Genomic DNA, 15,952 nt, shown 5'->3' on the forward strand with positions numbered 1-15,952 from the left:
GTAATATTTGGCCATCTGCTGATGATAGTAAGAATTGCACGGGCATGGCAGAACAGAGCACCTTCACGCTGGCTTCTGCAGGAGCCGTGGCTGACTGTGCCGCTGCGGGCAGGAGGAGGGATCGCGGGGACCCCAGCACCCTGCAGAGGTACCAGGATCTGCCCCACATAGCGGGATGGGGGTGACAGCCTCATCCGGACTTCCTGACATCAGAAGAAACCTAAATACAGGTTTGGGATCACCACCTTGGTCTGTAATAGTATCTGTGGGTGGCAACTAGCAGATCAGCCTGCTGGCCCATGGCAAGCTTTCCCCAAGCTGTTGACCACTTGTTGCTTTCAATGGCTGGAGATGTTTCTAGAAATGTGTTTGCCTGACGTCTGTAACCTATAGGGTCATGGACTGCACCCGGGAACAAAACCAGGACACAATATCTGGGTGAGAGAGGAAAAGGAGAGGTGTGAGAAGAAAGAAGGGGAGATGAGAAAAACACAAAGTAGAAAAGGTCTAAATAAAAAGAAGGTGGGAAAGTCTTGGTTTGTGTGGTCAAGGTTGTGTGAAGGAGGAGATGGAGGTTGAGAGAGTAAGGAAAAGCTGATGAGGGAAGGTGTGGAGACAAGGAAAGAAGAAAGGCAAGGAGCTGTAGAAGTGATGAGCCCTTCTCAGAAGAGAGAAGTTAGGATCTGCCGTCCAGGTAATGATGTATAGAAATTTGTCCCTTGAAAGTCCCCTGTGCTCCCCCTCTGTCTGCGCAGGCTGTGGGGCAGGGGGGAAGAGGGGAGGGTGCAGGACTTTTCTGCTCCTGTCCAAGCCCTGCCAGCACCAGTATTTGTATTTCACACCTTCTCGGCTCGGTGTGCCTGATGGGCAGTGGGATGCACTGTCCCTGCATGGGCAGAGCGGGGTGTTTCAGTGCCCTTCCAGCCTGCTGGCTTTCCCCATGGATTGGGGAAAATGGTGGGTTCAGGTCTCACACTCACAAGCTGGAGTCAGTCTGGATGGAGGAGCTGGGGCAAACACGCTGTGCGCTGGGGTGATGGCAGGGACATGAGACGGTGACCGCAGAGGTACGGTCTAACTTTGCCTCGACTCCATTTCAGAACCAAAAGAAGTTAGTTAAAGGTTTCATCGCTGGTTTTGTTTTCCTTTTCCTCTCTGAGACCAGCCGCCCCATTTCATGTGCCAGCACAGACTGGCACTGCAGTGGCCCTGGGCAGGGTGGACACAGGGACATGGGTGCCCCAACTGTGTCACCTAGGAGACACCTGGTGCTAAAGACTTCACGGTCCTTTCCTGCTCTTCCCTCATCACATGCACATAGTGCAGGATATTGGTATTGTGCTTTACAAAAAAGGTTGCGTAAGGGGACGTGATTTTACAGTCTGCCCAGCAGAAGGCAGTCAGGTGAGCTCCGACAATATTTGATTATCTTACCCTCCTCCCATCAGAGGGAGCTTTCAGAAGTTCTCATCCCTGCCACCCCACAAAAGGTACCAAGGAGGTGTTTCAGGAGGTGAAAAAGGAGGACTTGGCTTTTAAACCCACAGAAACATAGTGAGTCAGGAAAGGTTTCTAGGAGAGACAGATAAAATAATAGCACAGCCATTTTCTTTTGATCTTTCCTAAACATGTTCGTTACATCTCTCTCTGCTGAATTAATCCTGGATTTTCTCAGCACAGCCAGAGTTTTGCCCTGCAAGCCCACCCACAACAGACACAGGGGCATCTGGCATTGTTATAACACCAGTCCCACCTGTATCCATCACACCCTGAGTCTCAGCTGTGGGTCATGAGCTGGGAACAGAGGACCATGTCCTACAGCTGGAGCTAGAATCGGGTAAGGGAAGGCGACAAATACATGGCAGGGATGCTGAATCAGTGGAGTTCAATAGGAGTACAGTCCCCAGGCTGGCCAGCGCTGAGAGCCTCCAGCATGAGGAGCAGTCCTTGGGGTGTGCAGTGCTGCTGGTCTGGCTTTCTTGGGGGAGAAGGAGAAATTATCATCATCTGTCAAAAGTCATCACCTGAAACCCCCCAGTCCCTCGTTCAACCCTGGGGTCATTCCACTGCTGCAATGAATTTGTGCCAGGTAGGGACTCTGTTGATTGCATCGGGGGGGGGAAGTATTTTTTTACTTTCAGCTATCATCAGTTTGAAAACTGCTTCTATATTTGACAGGCACTGTATTGACTCGCTTCTGCTCATTTGCTTTCCAACTCAGTTTTTCATTTCACATTTCTCAACATCTCACCAGAAGCTACTTGTCCTGGTTTCGGCTGGGATAGAGTTAATTTTCTTCCTAGTAGCTGGTATAGTGCTGTGTTTTGGATTTAGGATGAGAATACTGTTGATAACACATGGATGCTTTAGTTGCTGCTGAGCAGTGCTTACACTAAATCAAGGACTTTTCAGCTTCTCATACTGCCCCGCCAGTGAGCAGGCTGGGGGTGCACAAGAAGCTGGGAGGGGACACAGCCAGGACAGCTGACCCCAACTGACCCAAGGGATATTCCAGACCATAGGACATCATGCTGAACAATAAAACTGGGGGGAGTTGGCTGGGGGGTCACAGCCTGCTGCTCGGGGACTGGCTGGGCATCAGTCAGCAGGTGGTGAGCAATTGCATTGTGCCTCACTTGTTTTGTATATCCTTTTATCATTATTATTATTTTTCCCTTCCTTTTCTGTCCTATTAAACTGTCTTTATCTCAACCCATGAGTTTTACCTTTTTTCCGATTCTCTCCCCCATCCCACTGGGTGGGGGGAGTCAGCGAGTGGCTGTGTGGTGCTTAATTGCTGGCCGGGGTTAAACCACGACAGTCCTTTTTGGCACCCAATGTGAGGCCCGAAGGGTTGAGATAATGACAGATCTGACCACAGCATGTTAAAACAAATTTGTTATAAGCATTCAGTATATTAATTTAATAGTTGCTGGTCACAATGTTGGTTTATTTGCTCTCAGAGTTGTTGTGCTTGTTCTGAGTGTTGTGCTATGTAACACCTTACTTGCTGTATATGTTCCCTGCTGTGCTGTTTATCACCTCTGGGGGCTGGATTAAGGTTATAAATTTGCTGTACTGTGTAACACTGGCTTATGATATGATAAAATTACTGGTCGTGAGACTAATCTGGTATTTGTACTCAGCATTGCCATCATCTCTGTACTTCGGGAACCATCTCTCAGAAACTATTAATAATTACACTCTTTACGTTTTCTCCTCGGAGAGCCGATCTTTGTGAACACAAGGGAGGACGCTTTCCCCGACTCCTTCACCTTTCCCTTCTCCTCCAGGCTAGTTACAATAGCTCTTGAGAATTTTTAGTACCCTTGGGATGTTCAAACCAGCATGTTCCTATCACTATGTCTCCTGAATGTGTTTCAGGTATTGTTTAAGGTTAAACAACTATTTAAGAATACCACCCAGAGATCTGCCCTGAGGCTGGATAATTATGAGTGGCAGGGTATGTGGGATAGTATGGGCAAGTACCTAGGACAGTGGACACCTCCAGTGTTTTGGAACTTCACCACTGAACAAGTGCAGAATCTGGAAAAACTAGTAAAATATTTGGAAAAAGTATGCTGTCACCCTGGCAATTTGAGAGAGACACAAATCACTGCAACGTGCTGGGGCCTGGCCCACGCCTATCGAGCCCTGTTCAACACTATGCCGTACCCTCAAGGGGAAGAAAAGGTCTCTGGATTTGACGACAGCGCGACAGGCATAGTGGCTGCTCCGACCCCCACGACAGGCACTGCAGCTGAACCAGAGAACCAACCCGTGCCGGTATCAGTTGCCCCTGTATACAAGAAGAAATATTGGATGCAAAAGTCAGCTTGTTTAGTAAGGGAAGAAACTCCTACTAAGAAGGGGAAGGAGGAAGAAGTGGACAAGGCAGGCTACTCCGAAGCACAGCCATCGCAAGAAGAGGAGGAGGAAGAGGCAGAACTCATAAATGAGGTGGTAACCACCCAATCCCTATCCCTGAGTAAGCTGTGAGATATGCGAAAAGATTTCAGCCATCGTCCAGGTGAGCACATTGTCACCTGGCTGCTCCAATGCTGGGATAACGGGGCCAGTAGCCTGGAATTAGAGGATAGGGAAGCCAAGCAGCTGGGATCCCTTTCTAGGGAAGGAGGCATTGACAAAGCGATTGGAAAAGGGGCACAAGCCCTCAGCTTCTGGAGGTGACTCCTGCCAGGCGTGAAGGAAAGGTATTCCTTCAAGGAAGATGTTATATGTCACCCAGGCAAGCAGACCACCATGGAGAGAGGTATCCAGTACCTGAGGGAATTAGCTTTGCTGGAGGTGATTTATGATGAGCAGTTATCCAAAGATCCAGATGAAGTCAACTGTACACAATCCATGTGGCGGAAATTTGTACAGAGTGCGCCATTGTTGTATGCCAACTCATCGGCAGTAATGACCTGGAAAGACTGAGAGGGACAAACGGTGGATGAATTGGCTGGCCAACTCTGGCAATACGAAGAAAGTATCTCTTCCCCGCTACGGGCCTGCGTCTTGGCTGTGGAGAAACTGTCCCAGGAGTTCCAGCAATTCAAAGAGGATATGTCCTACTCGCCATGTGTATGGACCAGTATCTTGGCTTTTAGGAGTAAGTGTTCCCCTCCTCAAGAGAGAGGATATAGTGGGTACACGCCACGGGCCACCCTGTGGTTTTACCTGCGTGACCACAGAGAGGACATGAGGAAGTGGGATGGAAAATGTACCTCAAAACTAGAGGTTAAACCATGACACTGTTCAAGTTTGCTCTCTTCTGCAACAGAGCACATCCTCAAACTTGAAACTGCACATTTTGGACAAGAGATGTCTGCTCCAAGGCTTACAGCTTGGCTTTTTATAAAGACCTGAACAGTTCGCAAAATTTGGATCCAGCTGCTGTTTCAAATGAATGCGGCCAAGACTGTATTTGGGAGCTCAAGTACAGCACTGTAGCCATTTTGCTGCAGCACTATGTTTTTGTTTCAGCTTAGAGTAAAAAATGAGCCTGACATATATTGAAGGAATTGGCAGAGATGTCATACAGAAGAGCGAGGTACTCGTGTTACAGGTATAGGGACAAATTCCCTGTTAGGGGACCCCATAGGGGAGAGCCTGACTTCCAGGGGTGGGATGTTCCTTTAGCCAAAAATCCTGTGCAATTCCTTCACCCTGCTAAGTGAAAAGCTTTGCGCTCGCTTTCTCTCTTACCACAGTCCTTAATCGTAAGTGAAAATCTTTCCACGCGTGGCTGAGATCTGTCTGTGGCCTAACAGCGTTCATAGCAATTGTATTCCAATTTCCTCTCATTTGATAGTTTAATAATATCCTGAGCAGCATTTAATGCTACTGTTATACTTGCTACATCTGGTACAGAATGAATATCAATCCCTTACAAAGCTGGAGGTTGGGATATTCATGAAAACTTTCTTTTATGCTGAGTTCATTGTGGATTTGTTTAGTGTTCCCCTTTCGCATCTTCTGTTTCAATTAAAGAAAAAGCAACTCTGAAAAAGAAAGGGAGGAGAAAAGGCCGTTTCTGTGGGCTCACTTTAGTGTTCTCGACCTACACCCTCTTGATCCTGCTCATCTGTAGCTCAGCTGAAGCCAAGTTGACATACAACCCCTGTCGCTGTATCAGGCTGGGCCATATTGATCTTTACGTATAGATTCCCCTAACTTCAAGGAGAATATTTGACCTCTGAAGGGCCTGAGCAACCCCCATAGCCTGGAATGGTAAAGGTGTCCTCTGTGCGTTTGCCATGGGGAATCGCTGAGCTGTATGTCAGGCTATTGCTCCCTGCTCCAGAGGTGGCTGTGTTGCAGCAACAGCGAAAGAAACCCCTGGTCGGAAAGCTGTGAGGTTAAACCGAAGCAGACACAGTCATTTCTCGCCGCAAGACAAAAGGTATTACTTACACAATGTGAACAAGATCTATCCCAGGGCTTATGAAGACTGTCAGCTTTGCACACGTGGATAAAAGGCATTAAGGAAATCTCCCTTATTTTTCCAATGCGTTGTCTTTTCTGGGACTTGCCTGTTTGCTAGGTTTGTGCTCTCATGCTGAACGCATTTTGAAGCTCTCTTCAAGTGCTGTGTATTTAATTGGCTTCACAGGCAGGCACCTCGCGCGACACAGTCTGTCTTGTTGGCAGTCTGTGAAATATTTTGCCATTGTTCTTTTTCATTTGGCACACAAGTGTCTGCACACAGTGTCCAGAATAGCCAGGTCCAAGTCACTGGTGACATCATGGTCTCTGGAAGAAAAACTTCCTCGGGGAGCGGGGACAGTATGTGCAGCTTTGGGCTAGCTACAAAACAAATCCACTTTTTTGTGTAGAAAATGGAAAATACGCTCAGAAAGATAAAAGGGAATAATAATGTTGACTACTAGCAGAGGATGTCTTGGATGAGCCCAAAATCAATGTGATTGTACTTTGCACTGTACCAGCGATTACATCTGTAGGATGAGCCCCAGCTCTCAGTGAATTCATCCTCGTGCCTTGGTGGCCCTTTCCCTCTTACAGGGGCAAACTGTGGTCCAGAATGACCTGCCAGGATTCAGCAGCAGCTACCTGAAGGAAGGCAGGGCTCCTCAGCAAGCCTCCTGTCTTGGGAACCTGCCGCTTCCAGACTAGAGCTTGCTGGGGCCCAGGTTCTGACCATGGTTTCCCTTTTTCTTCTTTTTCTTTATTTTTTTTAAGCTGGCTGCTGGTAGCAAATGGTAAAAGCCCTCTTTACTGACACTGCTGCAGGAAGATTCATAGATTCCTCCTGGTTTCCAGGAAATATTGAAAACTCCAAGGCAGGGAAGAGTCAGCTGTGAGGGAGGGAGGAGGAACACGGGAGGAGCTATTCAACTGTCCTGGGAGATTTGCATCCTTCAGCTAATAAGTGAAGCAGGGTATAACAATGGAATTAATTTTAAATCGCCTACACAATCAAAGAGCAATTACTTCCTTTAATTACAAGCAAGATGGGGGAAACAATAGGATTTAATTTCAAAAAAATCTCAACCAACTCAGCTATGATTTTTATTTAATACAAAAGTGACAGAACTTCCTGCTTTGCGATACTCTATGTGCCTGAAAACACTGTGCTTTATCTTCACCATTGACATGATAAACCATGATATGGACTTTGCTTAATACTTAGCACCTGACTGAAAAATAAACCAAGGCCCTACACTTTTTTTAAATTATAATCCCAAGTCTGTACAGCAGTATCTGCTGTCAGTGCCAAAGTTCACTGGGAGAACCCGGCACTAAGTTGAATGATGCCCTGTTTGTTTTGGTATTACGTATTAATTATATTTTTTTAGACCGCCCCAAGAATCATAGTTCCTTTACAGAGCATGCAGCTAACTCGATCTCTCCCTGGAGGGGCTGAGGGCTCAGCGAGGGGGATGTGAGGGGGGTCTTTGGGTACTCCCGGGCTGGAAAAACTTACTGAAATCTGGGCAAACAGTAAGGGAAATGAGAGCAAAAGTAACAGCTGGATTAGTTGGCTGCTGGAGCGCTGCAGGCAAGCTGGTGAGCAGCACAGCTGTAGAACAGTTTTGGCTTGCTTCTTCCTGCTTTTTTGCCTTTGTAGTTGCGGTTTATTTTTTTGCTAGTATTTTGAGCATTATTCCAGTTTGGTAGCATTTAACCTTGCTGCTAAAATAACTGCTGCAGAAATTGTCATGAGGGAATTTATTCTGTCTTTGTGAATACATTTGTACAGCGTGAAATAAAGAAGGCCTGAGGCAAGCTATCGAACAACAAGGAAAAGACAAAATATTGACTCACCAATTCAGTAAACATTATCTGCCTAGTGTGCTGAACAAGGCAGGGGTCCTATAAGAAAAATCTCCCTTGATCGTGTTATTAAGGAATATCTCATAAGGCAAAGAAACAGGAGGACTGGAGACAGCTGCATGGCTTATAGTAAGCCTGATAATTTTTGAATACTTGACTTCGCAGCATGTGAATATATAAAACTCGTACATAATTCATATAGGTAGGCAAAGGAACTGATATAGCCAGACACAGGTATATCCAGTTCATGTAAATCAGTGGTAGTTTCATTCTTGGTGTTAGTGGTTCCATTTATTCCCATCTTGGTGCTCGTTGCTTTTATTTAGAGTAGCCCCTTCTGATGTCCTGAGTTACTTCAGAAGAGGAGGACATGAGGATCCAGCTTTAGCTTCTCCAGGCGGTTCTCTCAGTCCCGTACCTCGGTTGTTGTCAAGGAGACATATCTCTGGCATATATCTTCTCTGTGGTTTCTCTTCTTAGTATGCTTTCCCATTGCTATGGAGACTATCAGAAACTCATTTAGCAACTCCTAGTGCCCCATGAGGAATGTGTATTTCATAACTCAGTGCTCAGAATGAGGAGTGCTGTTTAATATCTGGCCTCTCACCTGCACTGTCCAGCCTGGCTATGCCAGGGACTGTCTGTGCTGAGACTTTCTGAACAGATATAGCACAGCTCTAAGGGCAGGGCTCTGAAAAGGTGTCTTCAATGGGGACAGTTTTGAAGCTGAGGCAAACCTTGCATGTGGGAGGTAGCTGAAGGCTTGCCCTGCTACTTGGCATGGCTGTCCAAGTCCAAAACCCTCTTATTCTCCAGGTCTTCAGCTTGCATTCTGCCGAGTTCCCATGCATTGCTATCTCCCGTAAAGAGACGATTTCAGATCAAGGAGTAAGTGTTTGCATGCTGTAGGTGAACTGTAGCTCTGGAGACCTTAAGGATTTCCTAATAATTTATTTTGAGGAGACGTAATTACAAGAAGGACTATTAAGAGACAAGTCTCCAAATAGCAAGAGGGACTGAACTTGCTGGGATAAGAGCAGAAGCAGCTCACAAACTTGAGGATCAGGGCAGAGAACACAGGTGTGGTGGTCTTTCATGGATACTACATGAAGCAAAACAGATGAAACCAAGGAAAATGCCTAGCTATAATGGTGCAAAAGAGAGGGAAACAGAACTACTCTGTTGGCCACCACTGCAGGGCACGAGGGAGGGAAACACGCAGAGGGGCTAGCAGCGTGGAGGTACGCAGTGAGAAGGAGGATCTGCGGCTTGGTTTGACCAGCTCCCAAGACTGTCAGCATCCTGACCCTGCAGATGAAGGCTGCATCCCCCGCAGGGCAGTACCTGAGTTTGTGTCAGTCAAGCCGTGGCGCTTTGAATCCCAGAGAGCGGTGGGGCAGTTGCGCTAGAAGCAGCAGCATCCCAGCAATAGAAGTGGCAATAGCAGGCTGGAGGAACCTAACCGCGTGCTGGCACTGTGCACTCACACCACTTTGGCCAGTACAGAAGTGTAGGCTTTACTAGGAAAACCGCGATATGAGAGAAGTTATCATTTGGGGTTTACAATAGCTGGTGCACAGGAAAGTGGTCACTGCTGGGCTGAAAGGCCAGCAAGCAGTGGGTTTGAGCATGCCAGAGTACCTTCCTTCTGAGATAGGAGGGAGAATAATCCTTGCAACCCGGACCAACAGGGACTCAGTACCATGGGAAGACCCCTTTCAAAGTGGATGCAAGTGAGCAGGCAAAAATTAGAAATATATAGGGCAGCCTATAAAATAATAAAGTTACACATTCAAGGTGGGAATTATAGCCCTCTCATGAGCTCTGCAATTCATGCTGAGATGGCAGCTGAGGCTGCAGTTCCCAGCTCCCTGCCCTATTTCCCCACTCCAGTGCACAGTCTGACATATTAGCATAGTCCTCAATTCCAGTTTGCATTAATATGTCGGTCTATGCCCTGCAGTAACTCAGGAACAGATACACTGCCATTCGGCTACTGGGGCTAGAAGGCCATAGGAGGGCTCTGAGATGGGGACAGTAACTCCATTACCCTCCCTGGGTAAATCAGAGCCCACCCATACCCAGAAATCTGTAAGCAGCCAGATAGTCTCCAAATCAGCACCTTAGTGCAACACAGAGCCATAAATATTCAGCAGGTACTAGGAACAGCTGAACCCAGCTAAAAGAATTAAATATATAAATAAAATGAAGTAATTAATCAATTCAGGCATTTTACAAAAATGTACATCAAATTTACATATTTTATTAAGGCACATGATTTGTGATGAAGTAGGGTTTGGGGAACTGAAAGGAATCACATATACCCTGTCACTTACGCAAATCACTCTCTATTCACTGATTTAAAAAATCAATTAGTTACATGTGAAGCTGCTTAAAGATGCTGATGTGCATCTCGCTGATGTCTATTGGGCCGAGTTTACATATACTGGACTGTAGCCGGTTCAGCACAGTGCAGAGCTGTGCTGGTATAGGAGGCATACCCCGAAAGTACCCTCAGTGTTAGGGACCCAGCACACGGCAGCCGACACACTCGCGGGCAGGGCAGAATGAAAAGAGGAGGGAAATGCATTAAAAATCTACCCTGAACAATGGATTTCAGTATGTCTTAGAAGTGATGTGTTGCTTTGTAATTTGCTTCAGTGTCATTTTTAATCTTATGAAGTTCAAAATTTAAAGGATATATTTCATTCAAACTTAGATGTTCTTTTTTTCAACTTGGATTCCAGATTTAAAGGAAATCAATTACGTTGATCCAGCTAGTGTCTATATGGTGTATACATACATACACATACATTTCTACATGCAAATGCATTTTAGAGAGGTACCTACGCCCAAACAGCAATTACCTGTGCAGCTCTGGTTTGTACAGACATTTCTCAGTGTCACTTTTTTGTCTCATCATGGGTTTTCTTCTCAGCGTTTAAATGCTTAGCTTGTTCTTTAGTTGTGTGTTGGTGAAAGCGTACAGCCAGGATTTATGGATTTGCAAACACATCATTATGGGGTTGGTACACTGGGTCTGCATGCTTGGAGCTGAATTCCATTTATCTGGAGAGTAGGTGTTTAACTAATGGGCACATCAGACATGGAATAAATGCAGGGCAGCTTCTAGTGTCAGTGTTTTACAAAAACATCTGAACGAATGAGCTAAGAGAGCAAAACATTGACTGTTTTTATATTCAGTGAACAGAAATAACAAGAAAAGGCACCATGATGAAGCACTATCCTTGTGCATTACTGATTATTTCAAGGTTAATTCTATTCATTCTGAATGATCGCCATATCTGCAAGACTGAGAAACAACAAGTTCAAGGAACCGAGAGAATTAAGTAATTACAAACCATAGTCTGAAAACAATCTAATTAATATCTCAAATAAGAATTCAAAGGAACTTATGTGAAAGACAACAATAAATTTATGTCACTTATTGATCACTTTCTACCTGAATGAAAGGCTGATCATGTTTGTTAAAAGGCCTTTGGGTTAAAGGGCTGTAACACTGCTGCGTGCATCGGCTGCACCAGCTGTGGTCCAAGGAGGACGGCTGTGCTACAAGGAACCGGGCAAAAGCGTAGCGTAAACTATGGTCTAGAAAAACAATGAAAGAGAGAAAGAGAAGGAGAGAGATGTGCTTTGTTTAAAGGCTCATTCCGCTTCAAATGATGAAGGTCCTGCCAACTTCAGGCTCTTGGACTCTTCTATAGCAAAATTATTAGACTTAACGTTATGTTGTGCTCCAAGATCCCAACTAGATCAAGGTTTTACTGTGCTAAACATAAGGAAAGATGTCATTTCTGCCTAGAAAGCTTTACAATATACAGAGTTTTATAGAATAACATGTTTTTTACAGGAGAAATCACAAGTATTGGGGACTAAGGAGTATCAACTATGTGTAAATCACCAAAAAAAAAGTTAAAAGAACAAGCCAATACTGCATGATGAGATCTGCTGTCTTTCTTCTGTTTCTTTCTGATTAAATCCTTGGAGTTTTCCCTGTAAACATGCAAAAACTGAATTAAGAGAACTTTATGAAGGCTGCAAAAGCAAAACTTGCAAATTGGGAAAAAGTCAGAATTCAGGTGGACTAGGAATAATGTATGCTTTTTATGCACAAGAACGCATACTATTTTTTCATCCTGGCCTGGAGGTGAGTCAAAGCTGCGTACTGAAGGAAGCTGTGGTTTGTAAGGCTGTTGTTAGAGAAGCTGGAAATTGTAGTGATTTAGATAGGGCACTACAGGAAGATGATTTGGTGGTTACAATGCATGTACGTTATTTGGGAAATCAGATTCTCTTTTACATAATGCTAGACAGCTCTCCCACACCAAGCTTTTCACAGGCTCAAATTAATACCAAGTCTTTGCACTGAATGTATCTGGCAGTAGAAGGCAATTTATTCTCATTTGATTCAGCTTGAATTGTGTCATTATTCAGACACGGGCACAGCCTTTCTCACAAAAATAACATGCGATAACAACTATGCAGGTGAGAATTCAACCAAGTAGTGCCTGGGGCCTCAATCCCTCCTGTGGAGACTTTGAACCTTCCTGGGTTTGCTCTAGATAGTGCCAGGTGACTGCGGCCACAGGGATGCCTGCCCTCTGCAGCGCCAAGCAGAAGAGCCACTGTTGAGCTGGAGCAGAGCAACTTCTGCTGCTGCTGACCCTGAGTTTACCCCAGCTTTATCCACACGCCACAAGGGAAGGAGTCCAACTCCATTTGTTTTCTGCTGATGAGTGTTTTTCCACCCTGGTAGCATGTTATCATGCAAACATCCAGAGGCGTGAAAGACTTTGTCTTTTTAGCTGGTTTCTTACGGAAGCAGAGGTTACGTGGTCCCTTGGCCGGCAGGTGGGCCATGGGTCCTCTGGTAATAACTTTTGGTCCCATTGCCAGCTCTGTGGTCAAACACCTCAACTTGTGAGTTTCCACAAAAACACCCTTCAGAAGGACTGTGAGACAACCCAAATGGGACTTGAGAAATGTGTGCAGAATTGACAGATAATCTGGTTGTACTTCACATATAAAATGGAAGACCGCATGGGCCAGAGCAGTGAACTCTGGTGGATAAGGACCTGCTGCTTAAATCTCTCTCTGAGTCTGGCCCCATGGCTTCTCCCTTTCATGCTCTATGTTTTTTCTCATAAAGGCTGGTTATCGAGCTGTCTCTCGAAGTATGACCCAAGTGACACCTCCAGTGATATCATCAAAGTCTTTTCCAGAGGCTTCAAGGAAAGACAGAGAGATAAGGACTTGGTAATGTTGAGACCTGGAACACATTAAAAACCAGGTAGGAAAATAAGCCTAGAAAAAGCAGTTAAAATTAGAGAAGATTAAAGGATAAATACCTTGGGGGAGTTTACTGTATGTTTCACTTCTAATTGTACTGCACCTCTTAGACCAATTTTTCTTTTAATTTTCATAGCACTCTACTATCAGCAATAAGCACCAAACTGAGCTAAATTAACAAGTTGGATTCACTACATCATCCAAACAAATTTCCCTGGGCTTATTATGCCTTAAGGGCTTGATACTTTCCTGGCAGCCTCTTTCAAATTACCCGTTCAACAAACATGACATAAACTTAATCTGTAGGCATGAAAATTTACGTGAGAGAGCAGTTATTTTAACAGATGGAAATTCTCAGATTCACCAGAAAGGTGAAGCATCAAGTACACCATTATTTTTTCAAAAGGACTTCACAGTATAATAGTCTTGTCCTATTGGCATCCACGGTAAAAGATAACTGCTTCTTGCTCCAACTTTGTCTTTTTCTGCAGTGCAGTACAGTGAACGCCAGCTCTGTTCCAGCATTGTGCAGCATTTCATAATATGCAATTGGTTGTTAAGTCCTGATTCAGCTTTTCACTCTTGCAGGATGCAGTGTTTCTCATTGAGCTTCTGCCCAGGCTCTCCAGAAATAATGCAAGCAGCACGAATCTCCCAACAGCTGCCAGTCAAAACAGCCAACTCTTGCAGCAACATGAACTAATCTGCAGCCACGCTGTTTGGCTTGCAGATAACAGAACATCTTGGGCAGGACCTTGGGTACGGCACTGTCTCATTGAACAGAAGAGAGGGAACTGCTGCTTGTGGCACACATTTTATTTGGTATGAGTAAAAGCATATTTGATTCTCAGTCGGCACTGTCTACCAATCAGACATGCAACTGTTCCACGAAGAGTTTGATTTTCAGAGATGTTGAGAAATTTTTTTAACCGAGTTGCTATGATGCTGTTAATTTAACTATGTAACACACTGCGTGCAGACTATGACTTTCCTCTAAGGCATTCTGTGTGGCTTCCAAAACTCGTAAAAGGATTGCTGCAGTTTCTGCTCTCCTGAAGACCAGCATGGAAACTACTGCTTTGGGCTACCTCGCCATTTTTACCCTGGCTGAAATTTAACAGATGTAATATGGCTGATTGTATGGACAAAAAATTTACTTTTCTACCATTTTTCCTTGGACATTTCAAGACCTAAATATTTAAAGACCTACAACTGTTTTAGGCTATGTGTTTGTCAGGTCAAAGTAACTCCAACGACTACTTGTTCAGGAACCAGTCACTTAAATGGAAGTGCTCAGTTTATATATATGACTGTTGCTGGTAATACGTAAATAGATGTCTAGGACCTTTAAGGAAGCATATAGTTAATAAACAGAAAAGCATACTGTTAATAAACAGAAAATGAAGAAACAGCTTATACACGCAACCAAGGACTTCTGTACTCCATGATGCAATAAATCTATAATGAATGTCTGTGAACTCAAATATTTACTCATATACTGTACATAAACGCTACCTTACCTAGGAGATGTAAGATGCCTTAAAGATGTAATAGCCTTAAAGAAATTCAGCAGAGCAAAAATGCAAGTTCTAAGAAAGTTAACATATTGTATTTGTTGCACTGATGTAGAGGAATACTGTTCAGTAAAAGTTATCCTCTAAAAGACCTTGAGGAAATGGAGCAGATGGTTCCATGTGCTATCCCACTTAAATTCAAAGTGGTTTTATAAATACTCAGAAAAAGTAAAATAATATTTTCCTTAGTCTTCTATGTAAAGAAAAGAAGGTAAAAAATGATTTTTATTAGTATTCAAATCACAGTGCATTTATTACGGAATTCTAAAATATAAGAATGACTTTTTTTGCGTTAAAAAGATTTTCAACACAAAACTCTAGAATGATTCAGTATGCCTTGCTATTAGGACTGTTGGTACATTGGATTTCTGTATTAATGCACCGCATAGGATAAGGAAAAATTCCAGTTTGGGATGAAACAAGGTAGGCCCCAATACGGACTGCACCATTTGTTCCTGATAGACAGTATCTTTGCTCGGCAGTACAATCTCCATAGATCATTATACCTGCCGACATTTTTAATGAAGAAAACAGTAGGAGTCCTGAGGGACCTGCCGTGCATGCGCTGATGGGCTGTGCCTGCACCACAAGTACAATATGTTCTGGACACCCTGGGCCCTCTGTGCCTGCACAGATTGGCCGTACATCACATCTGCTTTGAGTCTGCTATGTCCAGAAAATAGTGTATGGGGCCATTCAACTGAAAATCTGGTAGGTTACTGATAAAAACAGGATTCTGCCAGTAGAATTGGCAGGTATAGGGAATAACTATTCTAGGAATCCTTTATAATTTTTAAGAGGCATCCATCTGCAATATACAGGCTACAGGATCTTGGCGTCTGGTACTTCTCTGCTCTAGTTAAATACTGGTTTTCTCCTTGGCTTCTGTCCTATTTCCAGAAGAGGAAATAGCATCTCTTTCCCTCTCGTGGTTGGTGACTGTTTTTCTCTCAATCTGTAGCTTTGTTATGGATCAGAGGGAGCCAAGGGCAAAAGTGACTTGTAATCCTCAGCACGTGCTGGTTTTTCTAGACATACTGCTTCGTAAGGAAATAAACTAGTAAGGGGTAAAAGATGCAATATGGTCCTTACCACCCTATTTCAGCACATTAAATATATACAGTCTGCACTTTATTCCAACTAAAAATAACACTCAGATTAATACAGCTTTCTTTTATATATTAAATACGGAAATCATTACCATGAATTATAAAGCAGGAAAGTGTGGTTCACAGTGTCTGTCACTCCAGAGTTCTGCATTGGGATGG

The 15,952-nt window shown here is 44.3% G+C and overlaps 1 long non-coding RNA gene across 1 annotated transcript; it reads left to right on the top strand.

Moving 5' to 3' along the window:
- The first annotated feature begins 1,927 nt into the window (after nt 1–1,927).
- On the top strand, nt 1,928–14,656 carry LOC127022631 (uncharacterized). Its single transcript, XR_007767361.1, has 3 exons — nt 1,928–2,089; nt 12,971–13,111; nt 13,699–14,656. It is a non-coding gene; the product is annotated as an uncharacterized LOC127022631 (long non-coding RNA).
- The last annotated feature ends 1,296 nt before the right edge of the window (nt 14,657–15,952 follow it).

The sequence above is a fragment of the Gymnogyps californianus genome, chromosome 15 (genome assembly GCF_018139145.2).
Source record: "Gymnogyps californianus isolate 813 chromosome 15, ASM1813914v2, whole genome shotgun sequence".
In the NCBI taxonomy this organism is placed as follows: Eukaryota; Metazoa; Chordata; class Aves; order Accipitriformes; family Cathartidae; genus Gymnogyps; species Gymnogyps californianus.